Here is a 19,469-nt window from a genome sequence, read left to right as displayed (position 1 = left end):
CCCAGCATGAGTTTTAAGCCACCAGGTCCGGGACGCGAACTGCGGTCGACTACGTGGGAGTCCAGCGACATAGCCATTACGCTAACTGCTGGTTCCCTTTTCTCAGTATTTTCAATAATTTTTTCTGTATCAGAGGTTTTTGCCTTCTACATTCGAGATTTGATCCTCTGGGTGATCCAATCCACTTTTAATTTTTTCATTTAAAATTAAAAGGGAGGTTCAAATTTCCTGTATCAAATGTTTTTCATCTCTAACAATTCTGTTTGATTAGTTTTTATGGTGTCTATTTATTCTTTCAAATTGTGAAAGTGCTTACTTCCTCATCTGGATCTCCTTGTCTCTTTTCTCTTGCATCTCATTTAGTTTGGTCACTGTGAATATTCTGAATTGTTGATCCAAAATTTCCACGAGTTTCACTGTGTTGTCTGTGGGTGATGAGGAATCGATGTTTTCCCTGAGGGGAGAGACATTTTGTTGGTTGCTCATATTTCTTGTGCCTCTGCGGTTGTTTCTAGTTATCTGGTGATTTATTTGTTTCTTTTTAAATTATTCAAGATATCTCTGAGCATTCAAGGGTGTGCAGGAGAGGGCAACTGGTGATCTCTTTTCTGCTCTGACTCCCCGTTGCTCACCAGCACCTTGCACTGTTGTCACTAGTCCTGGGAGACGAGACCCCAAATCCTCCCTGTTTCTAGAGAACAGGTGCTCCTGAAACTGAGCTGCTGACCTTCAACTCAGTAATCAAGAAGAGATCTGCAACGCATGCTATACTAAACACAGATTTCCTGAGAGTACAAAGGCGAGTGGGGTAGGGTATGTGCCAGGAGTCCCAGCTGTTAAGCCCACCAGCTGCAGGTTGCCTGCCATTTGGCAAAACTGTTTGCTGGCATGGGTGTCCAGATGGGGCACGGAGGGGAACAAACTAGTCTCAAAGTACCAGGCAACAGACCTAAGTGTCCAAAGGTGAGTCGGGGAGCGGATGAGCCAGGAATCCAGCCATTAAGCCCTCCAGCTGCAGGCAGCCTGCCCTTTGCCAAGGCCCTTCGCTGACATGGGTCTTATTGCATTGAAACAGCCTTTCTTTTCTAGAGAGTGTACATAATGATGCAAGTAGTTTTGGAGACGATTTTGCAGTATCTTCAAATTCATGATTGTTTAAATCTGTCCTCTACCCCATGCATTATTCTGCTTCAATGAAGATGTCTTGGTCAGTTTAAATAGACTGGTTATTTCCATTTCAATATGATTAAAATGAGACATAAGTAAATTGAATTTTACTAATTTTTTTACATAATAATACTGTAATGCCCATTTAAGTGCTTTTTAAATTATTTATTTAATTTTATTTATTAACTTTATTATCTAATTTGCTATATGGTACTTGCACTCACCAGAGAGAGAGAGTGAGAAAGCAAGCTGCCGGGTCCAAGACTAGAACTGTGGTTGGCCAGATGGGAGTCCAGTGCCCCATGGACCACACTACCTTCTGGCCTGCATTTAAATTATTCAGAAAATTTAAGTTATCTATGTGTTAATGGCTTTCCTTGTTTTTCCATAAGAGATTTCTAGTGTATACAAAAGAAGTTAAACAAGTTTTATTTTTTCAAAGAGTGCCTATGTAAAGTAACTATAGTATAATGATCTATAGAATCAGAACATTTCAAGGAACTGGGCATCTCTAGAGACACTGTATTATTCTAAGTGAGGAATACATTTTAGTGAACAGATGATAAACCAGTTAAAAAATAAAGAAGGTTGCTAAATGTTGCACCTATGATTTAGAAAGAAATTATAACTAGGGGACATATAATTATTAAACTACCCAAAAATTAGAGGTGAAATTTATTTTACTTAAGATATTTATAAATGACCTAGAAAAAGAAGATAATAAAATCTTAAATTCTGCAGAGAACACTCAGCTTGACCAAATATGAAAGGATAAACTTGCACATAAATTTTGAAAAGACTTATTGAGGCTGTCTAGTCTATAAAGTGTTTCATTTTTCAGTAGAGACACAGGGGGGAATGGTAAAATAATATACTTACATTATTTTAACTTGAAATTCCTCATTTTTGATTCAGGACTTCAGTCATTCTACATTGACTCCTGAAGTCAATTTTTAAAAGCGTATTTGAGGAAACCAGGGAAGAACAGGTGGCTGAATAGAGTGGTGGTCAAGTTCTACTGTTAGACAGGTGAAGTTAAAGCTGGAGCTCAGAAAAGAAAAAGAGTGTGTGCAGAATGAAGAAGGCGTGGCAGGGCAAACACTGAGGCAATGCTGTATGTCATAGGTCTAGGTAGGAAAGAATGTAAACTGAGTATGACCACAGTGTCATAGGTGGCAGAGATATAAAAACAATGGAAACTGAAAAGGGCTAATGCCTTGCTATTTACCAGGTCATCAGTGGTTGTGACCATGAAATACATTAAATAAGTAGAACATTTCAGTCCAAAGGTAAAAAGGGCTTTAATCAAAGTTTATAATATAAAAGATCTGAAAAGGGTAACTCACATGGACTTGTTCCTGGATACTGTAGAAAACGGGCAGCATTCTTTGAGAAAAAAAGTGTAAAACTAGAACTTTACATAGTGGATGTTGAAATTATGGAAACGTATTACTTTAATATTCAGTATAGATTAAAATAAAATGTATTTTAAAAGGTTTATTTACAAGTACGGATGTTAGATTTCTTTCTTTTTTCTTTTTTTTTTTTTTTTTTGCTATAGGGTGTGTGTGCTCGCCAGAAAGACAAAGAGAGAAAGAGAGACAGAAAGCGAGAAATCATCCCCCAGGGAGGATGGCCACACCGCAATCCCTTCTCCTTCATTCTCCTCTCAGGATCTTGGGCACGCACACACACGCACCCGGTGTGAATTTAAGCCACCGGGTCCGGGGCTCAAACCACTGTCAACTACATGGGAGTTCAGCAACATAGTCATTATGCTAACTGCTGGTCCCAGGATGTTAGATTTCTGATGCGTTCTCAGGAAAATGTTTTGGCATTCTGCTTGTTAACATAATGGAAGACAAACATCCCTCCCACAAAGCATTTGTTTATACAGCTTTTAAGGATAGAATTCTCAAGCCAGTGAAGTTGCGATGTGTACCAGTATGACATTTCTTATTAGTTTATGTGTGAATAATTGCATATTTTTTTAAATGTAGAGGAAAAATTACAAATGTCTCACACCAAAAATAGCAGTTGCTTAGATCCCTTGAGAAAATGCTGCCTGATAAATTAAAGATGAATCAATGATTAAGGCAAAAGAAAGAACTGCAATAGCATAAAACTGTCCTTTCTAATCCAGAGGGAAAGAAATGAAGGTTTCATTTTCTAATTTATTTTCTTTTTTAATGAAAAAGATTTTTTAAAAATTATACAGTTAGTTGAAATACTAAAAATTGTTGGTGTGCTTTATTGTAGATATTTAAAATTAAACTTTCAGAAATTTAGAAATGCCAGATAGCTTTAATTCTAAGGAATTCAATGCATGTTATGCACATTGAAACTTAATTACTGGTAAAATCCTTAGCAAAATATTCTGTAATGAGAAATCACATCTCTGCCTTACAAATTGAAAAATTGAAAATCAATAGTGTGTTCTGATTTACCTACTGAGTGCCACCATTCAAATTTTATTTTGTTGGAGGAAGCAGAAAGAGTAGGATAAACTCCTTTAATGGAGGGATTTAAAAGATTTAAGTGGCATTCAGTCTAATGTGGGCTCCATGGTAACCATACAGGCTATGCAAGCTTTCAATGAATAGCCAAAACATGTAGGTAGACAGGATGTCAAGTCAACCAGGGCTGAAATTTGAACACTTTAATTCTCTTAGTTTGAAATCCAGGCTTTAAGCTCAAGTGCTTGGATGGAGGCCATTTGACTATTGACCATTGACTCTTGTAGTCAATGTGAATCATTTAAAAGCTGACTTTATCAGAAAATTTCCCCTCTAGAAACACTCCTTTTAGTTTAAGGAAGTTGGTTTTGCTTTATCTCTGTTCTTGGTTAAATTTTTGGAGGGTAACTGTCATATTTTTCGCCACTTGCCTGGCTAAGGCAATCCAACAAGGGACAGTTTGTTCTGCTCAGAAATTAAGACACCTGTGGTGCAAACAAAATACTACTGATATACAAGCAGAATACAATTAAGACTGAGATTCATCCCATGCAACAATCTGTACTCATACAGTTCTGTATATCTTCAACTCAATTCCTTCAATCATTTATGTGTCCATCTGTTACCAGTTATGAGCTCCTAGATCAGGTCACGTGTTGCAAGTGACTGTGGGATTGTAGAAGGGGAAAGTGTCACTCAAAGCATGAATATGACCTGAAGAGCTTATATTCTACCTGAGAGGTTGCAGAAGGGGAGACAGATACAACAATATACCATAATGAGTGCTTTGGGAGGAGTAAATACAAACTGCTAGAAGAGCACCAAGTGGGAAGTGACTCCATATTTTGGAAATCTTGGGAGGTTTTCAAAGAAATGGAATTTTGGAAATTGAATTGAAGCTTTAGTACCAGAGAAGTAGAAGTAAGGGGTGATAGAGTTGACTGGATCTATAAATTTTCCAGAATGATGAAAATATAGATAATTGTTTCATATATACTTGCTCATTCCTTTTATAGATTGCAAGTTATGTTGAGGGCAAAGACCATGACCTTAGCATTTTTCTATCCCTTATAACATCTAGCCCAGGGCATTGGATCTAGTGGCTATTCAATAAATGGATATATTTTCAATAATTGAAGTTTTGACAATTTCTGTATCTACCATTTCACAATGTGAATATTTTTTCCATTACTAATAGAGTATTGCATTTTAGGTGAATAATACTTTTTGTTCACTTGGGTCTTAGAGATTAATGACTCTGATCCTATGTGAGAGCCTCTTTATCAGCAAAAGGCTTTTGTTACATTTCTAACTTGAAATAAATTACCTGAAATTTCAATTTGTCTTGAATTCTCCTGCGTTTTGTGGAGGTCACATTCTGTCATCCATGAATAGTGGCAGCTTTGACAGAACCTGTTTCAATAAGGAAAAGGTGGAGCAGTTAGCGAGATAGGATCATCAGCTTGGTCCTGAGGCTCCGGGTCCTGGTCACTCCTATCCCATGAGGAGAAATGATGGTGTCACTTGCCTGAACCCTTACAAAACAGGAGTCTTGCTCACCTTTTTGCAATATTAATACAGTAGTAGCAACACCAAGAATAATAGAAAGATGGACAGCTACAAAACAAGGCTCATGAAAAAATGATTCCTAATGATAAGAGTTTTTAATGGGAAAATACATCTAAATCACCCAGCTTTCTGTCACTGGAAATTAGCTGATTCTGTACACAATTCAGACAACGAATCTATGGGAGTAGGTTAAATCAGCCTCCTTTATAGATATGTGATTATATATGAACATTGTTTGATATGTGAATATATAGCTGAAAAGATAACTATCGTAATATATCAATATTAATGTATTTAAAATGTTTTGTATATTGTTATGTTTTGACATTGATATAGTTGAATGTTTCCCCTTAGAATTCATATATTGAGCCATTTTAACAGAATAAAAAGGTGAAAATTTGATCCATTTGTGATATCAAAGGTGGGTCTTTGGGGAAGAGATTAGGATTAAGATCATGAGGATAGGGATCCCGTGATCGTGTTTGAGGGGGTTTATAAGGAGAGGAAATGAAGGACCACATGGAACACAGATTATGCTCTCCTGCCCGTCAGTTGTGATGCCACCAGAAAAACCCTACCAGAAAGGGTCCCTGGACCTTGGACCTCCAAACTCCAAATTAACCTCTGTTTTTATAAATTGCGCAGTTTTGGGTATTCCTGTTATTAGCAATTTCATTTTAAAAGAAGAGTAGACCAACATACACACAAAAAAACAAGTTTTCTAGCTGGAGAGAGGCTGCCTTTATTGGGGGGGGGTGGTGGTGGTGGTAGTCAATTCTCAGAGCAAATAGTTTAGTCAAGAGCATGGCTTTGATATACTAACTAATCAGTCCAAAGACTTTCCTTCTCTCCCTGGCCCACACATCTCAGGAGGCAATGTTCCTCTGCCTGATCATTCTGGACTGAGGTATGAGATAACTACAGACCCAACCCTTTAGTTTAGAACCAGCCAGAATTATTCCAAACCAGACAGTCCTTTGCAATGGAAACTGCAACATAGGTTCTGTCTGAACCTTCACCTCACTCCTGTATCTGCCTGATCACCCAGTGTCTTTCTCATGTGGTTCTGTGTGGTGAGCTAGGCTAAACTTTGTTTTCCTGAGCTTTCATTCTATCTCCTCATGGGACTGCACCTAAAAAAACCTGCCAAACACCCGGTAAATAAGAAGGTTTAAGACTGAGGATACAAAATAGCAACTATTATTTGATGGTTTTCAAATGATTTATTTTGGAAAAATAGTTACATTGTTATTTGAGATTGAAGCAATACTTTCAATTGAAGATTAAATTAGGTGGCTTGATGAAAACAAATATCAAAGGATATTGTAGGAACCCTTGGATTACTCAGAAGCTATGTGCATACAGGCAAGTGTTTACACTGTACCCTGTCAAATGTCTCCTAGTGTCCAATCACTTCTACCACTATTACAAGCTTTATTTGGAACTGATTATTTCTTCTTTCATTATACTTCTACTTCACTGACTTTTTAATGTTCCTGTATGTAATAAACAGCATGGGAAAGTAGAAAGTATATGAGTTTGGAAGTTAGATATTCTTTCACCTGAATCCTAATTTATTATATATCTTCATGATTGTTGGAGTAAGATGTGAAGTGACTTGTGTATTGGCTCTATTATATATTAACCATGGAAGGTTTCATAAGTTACCTGAGAATTCACTTTATCATCTATAAAAACGGGAATTCTAATTGCAGTTAACATTTATTGAGTGTTTATTAGGCACCATCATTGTATTTGGATTATCCCAGGCGATCCTCTTGATAATGTTGTGAAGTAGTTACTATAGATGGGGTTCAGGGAATGCCACCTCAAAATATGGTACCTCAACATTTGAGTAGACAGAAGAACCAGGAAGGTCACACTCACTTACCCCTTGTCTCTTCTTCCCTGAGGCATGCCTTTAAACATAGAAACAAATTTTCTACACTTGTCCTAAAGTGGGTTGTGAGGCCTTCATCCCAGAATTGCCCTCCTTATACTGAGAAAAAAAAAGAATGCCGTTAGCTCTGAAGTCACAGGGAGACAGAAGAGTGAACAAGCAGGCCTTGGTTCCCCCTGGTTTATTACCATTACGTCATATCTACTGTACCCAATCATACTTCTCCACAGCTGTCCACTTTTCATAGACTTTATTTCTGAAGGCTCCTTTGCCACATTCAAATTTATTTGAAAAAAAATTAAATAACTTTGAATGCTTTTCTCTTGTTAACCTGTCTCTTTTTATAGGGCCCTCAGCTGTGAACTTAGTGGTGGGTAAGGAAAAGGAATCTTTCTTCCCCTGCACTATTTTTACCTCAACTTTTTAGATAAAAAAAGTGAGGCTTATGGATGTTAAATAAATTCTCCTCAGGTTCCTCAGCTAGTAAACATGATGAGATTTAGAATCCGGGTTCGACTTTCCAAATCATAAACTTTTATGTCATGGCTTTTAATTCTAATTGCAGATCAGAATTACCCAAGGAGGATTTTTTTTTTTTTTGAGAGTTTTTTTGCCATAGGACACATGTGCTCGTCAGAAAGAGAGAGAGAGACAGAGAGACAAAAAGCAAGAAATCTCCCCCCGGGGGGGTGGCCACACCGCAATCCCTTCTCCTCCATTCTCCTCTCAGGATCTTGGGCACGCACACACACGTGCCCAATGTGAGTTTAAGCCACTGGGTCCGGGACTCGAACCGCTGTCGACTACATGGGAGTCCAGTGACATAGCCATTATGCCAACTGCTGGTCCCAGGAGGATTTTTTTGTTTAAATTCCTTTTTTTTCTTTCCTTTCTTTCTTTTGCCAAATGGTATGTGTACTTGCGAGAGAGAGAGAGAGAGAAGAGGAGAGAGAGAGAGAGAGAGAGAGAGAACCTCACAATTGGAATGGCCGTGCCACGATCCCTTCTTTTCCATTTCTCCATCCTGTCTGGATTTGGGACATGCATGCACTAGCTCCCAGCATGTCTTCCAGGCCCCTGGGGCTGGGATTCAAACTTTAGGCAGCATGTGGGATCTGGGCTCCCTTAATCTAGCTTATGTGGTTGTCCAGAGCTAATTTCAACCTCTGCTTAGGTGGTTCAGGGGATCTCTATAATTGGATTAAGGTGAACATCCCACAGGTCTCAAAGATGAAGGGCATTGGACCAACTTCTCTCCCAGTTTAACCTATCTCCGAAGGTTGTGTGGAAGCTTTTCTCTTGATTTTCCTATTCACCCCAAACTTGGAAACGCAAAGTATCTTATTTAGTTCCTTCTCCACACAAATAGACAATTCCACATTCTTACACTTTTGTCTACTTAAACTCAGCAAAACAGTCCAACCTAGAATTCCATCTTCCGTGAAACCTCTATTATGTAATAATCCTAGGTCAAGACCTTTTCAAGGAAAAAACAGGTTAGTATTTTCTTCTGCTGAGTAAAACATACAGCTCTTTTGTCTCACACTATACTTTTCAACTTAGCAATGTCATTCTGTGAACCCGAATGGTATTCTATATTGGATTCATGTTAACCCTGAGACTAAGGGAAGTTCTACATGAGTTAAACCTGAGAATCAAGGAGGATGACTTTCATTGTACTTGGTGATTTGACTACATTCATATGTTTAATGTGGCACTGTCTTATACTGAGGCCTTCAAAAAGGTTATGGAAAGTGTATATAAAAAAATTCTGAATTGATTTCAGCAATTTTTTGCACAAAAATAAGCTTGTACTTTAATTCCATTTTCCCATGGAAAAGAGAATCTCTTCAGATGGTTCTCACTTTAACTTTTAAAATGTTTTTTCAGATGAAATTATTTTTTAAATGTAGAGGAGTATATGTATGGTGAATCATAGAACTTTCTAATTGTTAGTCCTTTTTTCTTCTTCTGCCAACTAGGCACCTCAGTACAGGGCTATTTCACCAGCTTTCTGTTTACATGAAATGACCCCAGTCCTAACACCAGATAGCTTTGCAAAATATGCTTCTGGTCACAAAGTGGGACAGAGATGTAGGGTATGGATAAAATATTGGAAAACACTTTGGAGTCATGGCATCCTCATAGGTCAGTACAAACATCTCTATTAAAAAATAATCACAGATTGGTATAGTTTTGGGTATGGCATTAAACTCATTGTCATAAACATGACATTACCATCAGAATAATTTTAGAATTATATCAGCTAAAACAAACCTAGTTGCAATGCTGGAACCACATAGAAGACCACAGTTTAGATCCTAGTCTGTACACACTCCTTGTGCCTGCACCCTCTTCATCATGGCTCAGGGCTACAGTGCCAACAGCATTGATGGGAAGAGTCAGATAGGAAAGCTCAATGTCAGCTCCAGCCTTCCCCATAGCTTGCCTCTTGGTAACTGGCACATGACAAATTGGGGATCCAAAGTAGGGTCCCTGTCACTTCCCAGTGAAGAGGCACAGGAAGGCTGAAGGAAGCCTAGATTCTGGCAGGCTGGAGGGCTGGGGAATGGAGGAATCATGGCATTATTGAAGGGGCCTCATTCTCTCTCAATAATATAAATAAATAAAAAAAATCTATATATCAGTTAAAGCAAAGGGAAATGTTGTATAACCATCACACTTTAATCTTATTATCATAAATGTTAATGAAGTTCTATATTTAGCTATTGTCTATTGCACTCTACAATAAGCGATGATTAATTTTAGCCAACATTTGTTCTTTGGTTAATCAATCCAAATGATTGCTAGAGAAGAGGTATTTAAAAACACAGCAATGAAAATTAGGTAAATTAATTTGGTAACGTAATCAAAGTGAAAAGTTATTTTAATCATATGACATAAAATAACGAGTAAATGGTCATTTAATTATTAGTTCAAATTTTAACTGCTAACAATGGAGTATTTAAAATTTCTTTTGAGTAAATGCAGAGTTTGGTTGTCCCATTCAATTCTTGACAGTGCCTTTTTCTGAATATATTACAAAGGAATCTATATAATTAAAACAAATGGAATTGAATACTTAATGAGTGTGAGATTTAACTGAAGAAAGGACTTCTCAAAGTGTTTACTTATAAAAATGTGAAAAGCCTTTAAAATTTTATATTAAAAATGGTACAATTGTTTAAGACTTTACTACAATAGTAGATCCAAACCACACGAAGTGACAATAGATCATGTGTCAAAATATGCCAAAAATATTATATCAGCAGCTTTCATCCCTGTTAATATTTTATAGAATGGAAAATATTTCTGATGCCTCTGTCAGAAGCCTTCTTGAATCTTGACCTAATTTGTTGGGATGATTTAGGAATTTAAAACTTGCTGTTTCTAGCCCTGGCTAGTTTAATTCATCATTTAGCTCCCTATAAGACTAAAGATACATAGCAAAAATAGCTCTTACCTATCAACATTTAAATGAAAACAGCTTCTATATCATGCAGAGTGGAGTGTTTGCTAATCAAATGTTCACGGAGGCAGTACTTATAGAACTATAGTAAAGAGCATCTGACCAAGTGTTAATGCTTTGCAGGAAAAGAAATGATGTTATTTGCTTTAGATATAAAGTCATTTCTTTTTAAAAATTAGCCTATTTAATGCATGGGAGATTGCCATATTCCTTCATTTAATGTTGCATTCTCTATAATGATTTCTGATTACCAAAATGCATAGTACAAATGCTAATCAGGACCCTTTCACAACAAGTGCGGTTGCTGAGTGCCTCCTACGAGTTTAATCACAGTGTGTGATTCACACAGTAATGGGTCATAATTGCCCCCCACCAAGTTGTCTTAAGGGTCTTGCTTCATTTTATTACCACTGGACCTTATCAACTACTGAAATCCACCACAGTCATCTGGAAAGTTGCAGCCACTCTTTACATGCATAATTATTCCCAAATAAGGATGCCCAAGAAGGGTGAAGGATTGGATTTGTTCTCTCCCTAGTTTTACAATAGATTAAAAAATGAATAGCAGTATTTACACAATTTTATATTACCTTTCACTTTGCTCGTACCTTGCGAAATAGGCTGATTGCCATCTCTCCAGGTAATTAAATCTAGTTGATAGCTTATGTACAGATGCATTAGAAAGCTTTTTATTTCTGTTAGCTTCAGACGTCCTGGGGTTCATTTTCTCTTTGATACCTGGGGAGCTACACATATAAATCACTGTCACTTTAGAGAATAGCCGGCTCCATCATTTTTTCTTTTAAAACCAAACCTGGAAGATTCTCAACTTCGCAGCTCACTGCTGCAGGTGTACAGAGCAGACTGGATAGCTGTGCTGTCCAGGAGGAGTATGGTGTCTCTTCGGGAGAACTAGGCGTGCAGAGTCAATGGCTGCTTCGATAGTGGTATTTCAGTTTTTCTTTCCCCTTTAAATAACTCTCTTCCATCTATACATACACAACAGTTTGTTGATACCAAAACGTTTTTCTTAATTTTTTTTTTTTTTAATTTTATTGCTACCGGGCAGGTGTGCTCACTTGAGAGAGAGGAAATGTGATAAATGACCCCATGGGGGCAGGGATACACCATGATACTTTCTCCTCCATTCTCTTCTTGGGACTCTGAGGACACATGCACATTTACCTGGCATGCTTTTTGAGCCACAAGGTCTGGGACTTGAACTGTACAGTCAGCAATGTGGGACACAGCTGTCTTAACCTCCATACTATCTGCTGGCCCCATACCAAAAGTTCTTTTAAAAAGCACAAGCTATTTGTGTTAAATAATTAGGGAAATTAGGCTATGGGTATTTATTAAGCACCTAGTATATGCCAGTCATTGTCTAAAGGAGTAAGCAGAAAAGTTGATGCTTTCAAGTATCTCATATGCTAGTGAGGCAGAGATAACATACTTAAATAACATGACAACTTAAATTCACAGTAAGATATAAATGAGGACAAAATTTGATAGGTTGGGTTGGAAGAGAATACAGGACAACTCAACTAGAATCAGTGAAATTATGAATTATGGAAAGAGAATACATACCAATGACAAGGTGAATTTATAAATTGCCTACTTAAAAAGTGTTGCCTCAGGACTAGCAGTTGGCATAATGGCTACGTCGCTGGACTCCCATGTAGTTGACCATGGTTTGAGTCCCGGACCTGGTGGCTTAAACTCAAACCGGGCACATGTGTGTGCGTGCCCAAGATCCCGAGAGGAGAATGGAGGAGAAGGGATTGTGGTGTGACCATGCCCCCTGGGGGTGATTTCTTGTTTTCTGTCTCTCTGTCTCTCTCAATAAAACAAACAAACAAACAAACAAAAAGTGTTGTCTCTGCCAACCACAGTTATGTAGGTTAGGGCCACCTGAGAAGCCGGGGTTTAGATCCTGAACCACCCTGAACATTCTGGGCACAGTGTCATGCACCTGTGAGCCTAACTAATCAGGAAACTGGGGCAGAGGATTGCACTGGCAGGAGCCTGTCAATAAAAACCCCTTCTGCCCCATTTCTCTCTCTCTCCATCATGGAAAAAAAAATTTTTTTTCTCAGATTTATTTTATTTTTTCTTCTTTTTTTTTTTTTTTTTTTTTTTTTTTGGTGGGGGGAGAAGTTTTTGCTATAGGGCACATGCACTTGCCAGACAGACAGAGAGAGAGACAGAAAGACAGAAAGCAAGAAATCAAAATCACCCCCCAGGGGGGATGGCCATGCCGCAATCCCCTCTCCTCCGTTCACCTCTTGGGATCTTGGGCACGCATGCACAAGCACCTGGCGTGAGTTTTAAGCCACCGGATCCAGGACTCAAACCATGGCCGACTACATGGGAGTCCAATGACATAGCTATTACACTAACTGCTGATCCCTATTTTTTTTCTTTGTAATTGGGCAATAGAAGAATTTTAGCTAGACTTCAGTATTCTGATTTATTTTTCCTTTTACTATGAAGAGTCTTACTAGTGGTTGCTCAAAAATTTGAGGACAGAATGACCATATGACCCAGAGAATTCACTCCTAGGTATATATGTTAAATAATTGAAAACAGATACTCAAATACATGTACATGCATGCTCAAAGTAGCCCTGTTCACAACAGCCAAAGGGAAGACCCACATATCCACAAATTGATGGAAAAATTGTGATGTGTGTATATATATATGATGGGATATTACTAAGTCAAAAAAGGAAATGAAATACTTTACATAAAACATGCTAAGAACCCAGATACAAAAGGTCCACATATTATATGTTTTCATTTGTGAAATATCTACAATAGGTAAATCTATAGAGATAGAAAACAGATTGGTGATTGCTAGGGGCTAGGAAAAAGGACAAGTGGGGAATAACTGCTTAATGGGTGTGGGTTTTCCTTTTAGAGTGATAAAATTATTTGAACGTAGATAGAGATAGTGTTTGTACGACATCATGAAACTGATTTTTTTCACTTTAAAGTAGTAAATTTTATTTTATGGGAATTTCACTTCATTAATAAAAAGAGTATGGCGGCAAGTCAAGTAAAGGATAAGGAAGGCATGTACTAAGGAATGCTGTGTCTTACCCGGTTCTTTGTTGATTCAGTCATCTGTTTTTTACATATCCATTGTGCACCATTTGCCAAGCACTGTGCTATGTGTCACCAAAATAGACTTGGCTGGGATCCTTAAGGTACACCACCTAGTGTGGACTATAAACACATGCATGTATTTAATATGGACTATAGATGCTTTCCTTTTTGTGATGCTCATCTTACACTTTTACAAGTGGCCCATATGTTTTGTAATGAAAAAGATTTGTTTTCCATTTTGTGGAGAAATGTAACAGATATTTCCTCAGATACCAATATTCAAAGTTGGATGCCTCAATCATATCTTAAAAGTCATCATTGAATCTGCCATGTTAGCAAACAAAATGAGTATCTGCATCACTACGGATGTGTCTACAGAGCACAAGTATTTGCAGATCTACAGCTCTGATCCCCATTCATTCAAACTCTACAGCGCTGCATTTCTTTCTTTTTTCTTTTTCTTTTTCTTTTTTTTTTTTTTTTATGCACAAAGGCTTCTCACAGAACTTGTTCAGCAAGTTCTACAGTCAAGATAAGGAAATGGCTTAGTGCGATATTCTTATATTCTTATAGAACTTCAGCACATATTATCATTTCATACCCTCTGAAAAGCTGTACAGAAATGCTTATATTTTACTCTATTTAATCCGAGATTTATTTAATCATAGGACTTTGTTTCACAAAACACCTATTATTTGTCAGAACTTGTATTATTAGGCCATACAATGTTTTTAGCTGTTAGTATGTGGCTAAACATAAACACCTGAAACTGAATGATTTAAAAGGAATAGAGGGTTATTGGCTAGCAAATCTAGTGACTAGAAAGTCCAAAGTTGTGAGCCAGCCTCTTGTGCAATGTTGTGACATGGCCAACAAAAGCAGAGCTAAAGGTGGGTACATGCAGAGAGAGGGAAAGACCTGCAGTCAGCCATCAAATTTCTATAACAACCCTCTGTCACAGGATCTAACTTCCTTCCAGTGAAATTGAGAACTCATCCCATTCTGCCATTCTATTTATGAGGGTGATGCTGCCATGATCCAACACTGCCCACTTGGTCACATTATTATGGTTGAACCAGGTTGCACTACCTCCCAAAACCATTACATTGGGGACCAAGTTCCTAGCACATGAACTTCTGGAGGACAAATCATATCCAAGGACCAGCAGAAGGCTTAGTGATATACATGGCTGGACTACCACATGGCTGACTATAGTTCAAATTCCAGACCCGGTAGCTTCCAGGCGAGTATGCGTGCATGCCCAAAATCCTGAGAAAAGAATGGAGGAGAAGGGATTGTGGTGTGGCCATCCCCCTGGAGGGTTGTTTCTCACTTTATGTGTCTCTGTCTCTTTCTGTCTCTCCAGCAAGCTCATGTGCTCTATAGCAAAAATCTCTCTTAAAACAAATAAAAAAAAAAAAAACCCATATCCAAAACACAGCACATAGTGAGATATTTAGTTTTAGTCCTCTAAAGCTCTTCATTGAATTATTTCTGCCATTATGACAAAAAATAAACTGTACAGTAGAGTTGTGTTCCCATTCACTTAGTTGTCTTTACTCTTCTACACTGCACTTACTACTTCCGAGATTAAATCACAGGTTGAATATTTCTTGTCTAAAGTGCTTAGAACCAGAAGTGTTTCAGAGTTCATGCTTTCTTTTATTTTTTATGATTTTACAATAATTATATATACATATATATAATCTTGGAGATGGAATTCAAGTCTAAACATAAAATTATTTATATTTCATATATACCTTTTATTTTTATTTATTTATTGAGAAATTTTTGCTATAGGGTGCATGTGCTTATGGGAAAGACAGAGAGAGATGGAAAGAGAGAAAGTGAGAGATCACCTCCTCAGGGTGGTTGGCCACACCGCAATCCCTTCTCCATCCCCTCTCGGGATTTTGGGTACGCATACACATGTGTCAATATGAGTTTCAAGCCACAGGGGTCTGGGACTCGAAGCGAGGTTCAGCTCCTTAACTGCTACACCCCCTGCTACCCCTATGTTTCATATGTCCCTTATGCACATGTCCTAAAGATAATTTTGTACAATTTTTATTGCTTTTTTTTTCTTTTTTACTGTGATTCGTTACATAGGGTAGGGTGTGAAATTCTTCTCTTGTGACATCATGTCAGTGCTCAAAAAACTTTGAATTTTGGAGTATTTGGATTTTCAGGTTAGGGAAGTTGGGATCCTTAATTATTATCTCTTTCTCTAGAGCCTAAGAACTATGAACTTATAAATGTCTTATATTTTGTCCACTGCTGTAGTTCCAGTGTCCAGAATATAACTTGGCACCTAATAGGCAATTAAATATTTTTAATGAATAAACAAAATGAGCAGGTACTAAATAATACACATTTTATTGGCTGAATTAAAAGAAAAATTGCTGGAGGGTACAGGCACTCACCAGAAATTTAAAAAGCATCTCCCCATGGAAAATGATCATACTACCATCCCTTTTCCATTTCTCCTTTTGAGATTTTGGGTATGCATGCTTATGTGCCCAGTATATTTTTCAGTGGGTCTGGGACTCGAACTACACAGTCAGTCATGTGAGATCCTGCTTCCTTAATCACTGTGCCACTGGCTTGCCTTGGCTGAATTTTTAATAAATGACTAGTATGTTCTTGTTCTGCCAAAAGAAGAATGGAGAAGATATGTACCGTAACCAGAGACATTTAATGGGATTTCAAGAAGACAGCAACTTCACTTGCCATTTAGTCTTTATTTTTTTTTGTTTTTGATACTATGATTATAATAGTTACTAATATTAATCTTAGTAAAAATATTAACAACAAAAGGTAAACTGTCAAGAACATCTTGGAACTGGAACTGGGTTAGATTTATTATCTGTTCATTAAATCTATTTTAATTTATGACTAAAGTATTCGAGAGAACCTGGGTAAACATAATTTCTTCAGCAAGACATGGTAAAAGCAACCATGACTAAATGTTAAATGACTGAATCGAGGTATAACTCTGCCATTAAGCAGCTGGATAAATCACTGTGTAACTCCATTCTGTGGGCCTCTCTTTTGTTGTCTGCAATTAAGAGACTAGACCAAGCATATCTGTAAGCTAACTTCTATGTTCAACTTTCCATGATCCCCGCAGTTCTGCATCAATTCTTTTCTCCCTCTTGTAAATCAGTCTCTCCAACAGCTTACTTTTCATCACACTGTTTTGAATTCCTTCTCTGTGACTACATTTTGAGGTCTCTTAGGAACTGACTTCAATAGGCTATTATCCGGGTTCACTGGGTCCTTGTTGTTATTCTGAGGTCAGCTTTTGCCCACACATTTGCCATCCATCACCAGTCTCCAGACCTTGCAAACAAAACCTATTGAACACATCATCACTTTCTAGGGTCAGGATGGGGGTCAAACATCCCTAAAAGCACATTTCCCACCAACTGGTGCTTGGTGGGCAGGCTCTCATCATTCAAAGTCCCAAATCAACTATGTCCTGAGGGATCCACCAGGAAAATCAGTCACCTTGTCAGCTCTCTCATTCCGTCCCTGGCCATTCCGTTCATGGAGAGTGTCTGAGTGATGCACATAAATTAAACCAACCAAGCCTCCTTCTCTTCCCTTTCCTTGGAGTTCAGGTCAATCACGTCTCCCCATGGGAGGCTCAACCCTGCTCTGTCTTGGTTGAAGATCCCTGAGATCCCTAAAGCAGGGGCCTCAGGCCTCCACAATCTTTTTATGTTTCTCTCTTATGGGAATCTTCCAGGATCCCATCTGCTGAGAATCACCCACAACTTCAGGCTTGAGCTTTTTGTGTAGCAGCATCTAGTGAGAGGAGAGGAAGACAGCTCAGAGCTGGAGAGGCTGTTTGAATGTCTGTTTTATAGCTCCATTCTCTTCTTTGTTGCCTCTCGATTGAAAAGGCCCTCGAGACAAAATGACTTCTTTTTAGTGGCTTATGTGGAGAAAGTTTCATGAATTCAATTGTTAGTGCTAATGTTGAGTCAAATGTAAATGTTGAATCAGTACATTAAAATGAGTACTATACTGAATATATGCAGGGGGGAAATCATAATGCACTAAAGACTCCTTTAAGATAGTATGTTTCTTGTTAAAGAACAAAAATTGGCACCGTTTTTTGCTGGTCTTAAAACATCAAGTCTGAGACCAAAGGAATTTTAGATTCCCACAATAGAGTTTTCAGAGTTCTTAAAAACATTATCATAAAATTTCATGTATTCTAAAATAATTAAACAGAAGTTCTTAGAGCTATCTTGCCAAGGTCATTTGGAGCTTATTCCCTGAGCGTCTTGGAAACAATAATAAAAATATTGTAATGTGAATTGTAATTACTTAGAACACTGTAGAATAAAGCTACAGTAAATTCCTTCACAGTTGAACTAAACTGTTTAACACATGGAATATCTAATTGACAATTCTGTACCAAAGTGTAAATTTGTCAAGGAAGGATACACAACAAGTTTTTTTTTAACATCTCAGTGAGTGCTGTTGTGATTTGGATCTATTACTTCTGAATATTGCATGAAGCTGACAAGCACTTGTCATTTAAAGACCACATGGAGGCATTTAGTTTTCCATTTAGACATAATAACACATTATGCAAATAAGCCTGCAAAGGAAAGCTGGAGGCTGACATGAAATAAACTGTCAAACACAAGTTGCTAATAAATGAACATTTCTTTATAGATTGTCTTAATTTGGGGAGTTGAAAATACATTGGCGGTGGTGAGTCAGAGATGTGACGATAGTAATACGTAGGGCAGGTTTCAGTATTTGAGTTTACAATGGGATTTCTTTCCTCCAATCGTGGCAAGAGGTTTTAGTGTAAATAAAACTCTCCAGTTTTATAAAAGGGATTTGTAGGTAAGTTGTGTGCCCACATTTTCATGGTTTAGAGATACCTCTGATTTATTCTCATGTGTTCGCTCACTCTTCAATTTTGTGGTGTTCTTTAATAGGTCTAAAACTTTTAATTTGACCCAGATAACAGGTTATTGGAATTCAAAGGAACTCTCTGGCTGATGTGCTCTTGGTGATTGAGCTGTGAGCTTAGGTTTTAACGGACTCATTACTGCCTCTTTTCATTTGAATTTTGACCTAGTCCAAATTTTGCCTGCGGTTCAGGTGCATTAAAAAAAAAAAAATTCTCTATTTGCAGCATTTCATTTGAGGCCTATCCTAATATATTTCTAATGTTGAAGTGCAGTCGTTCTTGCAGTTCCGATCTCCTGTCTGCCTCAGTTCTCCACTGTTCACACTGACAAAGACTCTCTCCCTGGCCAAAGTGCAGTTAGGGTCTTCTGAGCCCTCTTCTCTGCTAGGCTCTGACTTGGACCCCTGTCCTCACTGTGCCTCATAGCCCAGTTGTAGCAAGAACCCTGCTATGTTACGTGAGGGAGACTTTTCTACCCTTGATATCATCCTTGACATCTGGCTACCCTGCTTGTCTTCAGCAAGAATCCTGTTAAATTCATATGGCATGATTCCCTCTATCCTCGATGTCTCCTCTTAGTAATTTTTCATCCACTGACCTCTTCATTCTAGTCGTTGGCTATAATTTTCTCCTTTGCCGAATTCAGAATTGAACCCAGTTCTGTTCTGAGATTTCTTTTCTCCTATTGAGAAAGTTTCTGAGTAAACTCCTTTTTTTTTTTTTTTATTTCTACTTTAACTACTGCCTGTCTCTGGTTTTCTTTAACAGGTATAGTGCCAGAACTTGGATAGAATCAGATTTAACATTAGACCCTCTGACCTCTCATGCAGGACCCCAAGTGCGCACCTTTGAAGCCCTGGTC

This window comes from Tupaia chinensis, unplaced genomic scaffold (genome assembly GCF_000334495.1).
Source record: "Tupaia chinensis unplaced genomic scaffold, TupChi_1.0 Scaffold146687_1, whole genome shotgun sequence".
Lineage (NCBI taxonomy): Eukaryota > Metazoa > Chordata > Mammalia > Scandentia > Tupaiidae > Tupaia > Tupaia belangeri.
Note: the sequence above shows the minus strand (reverse complement) of the source record.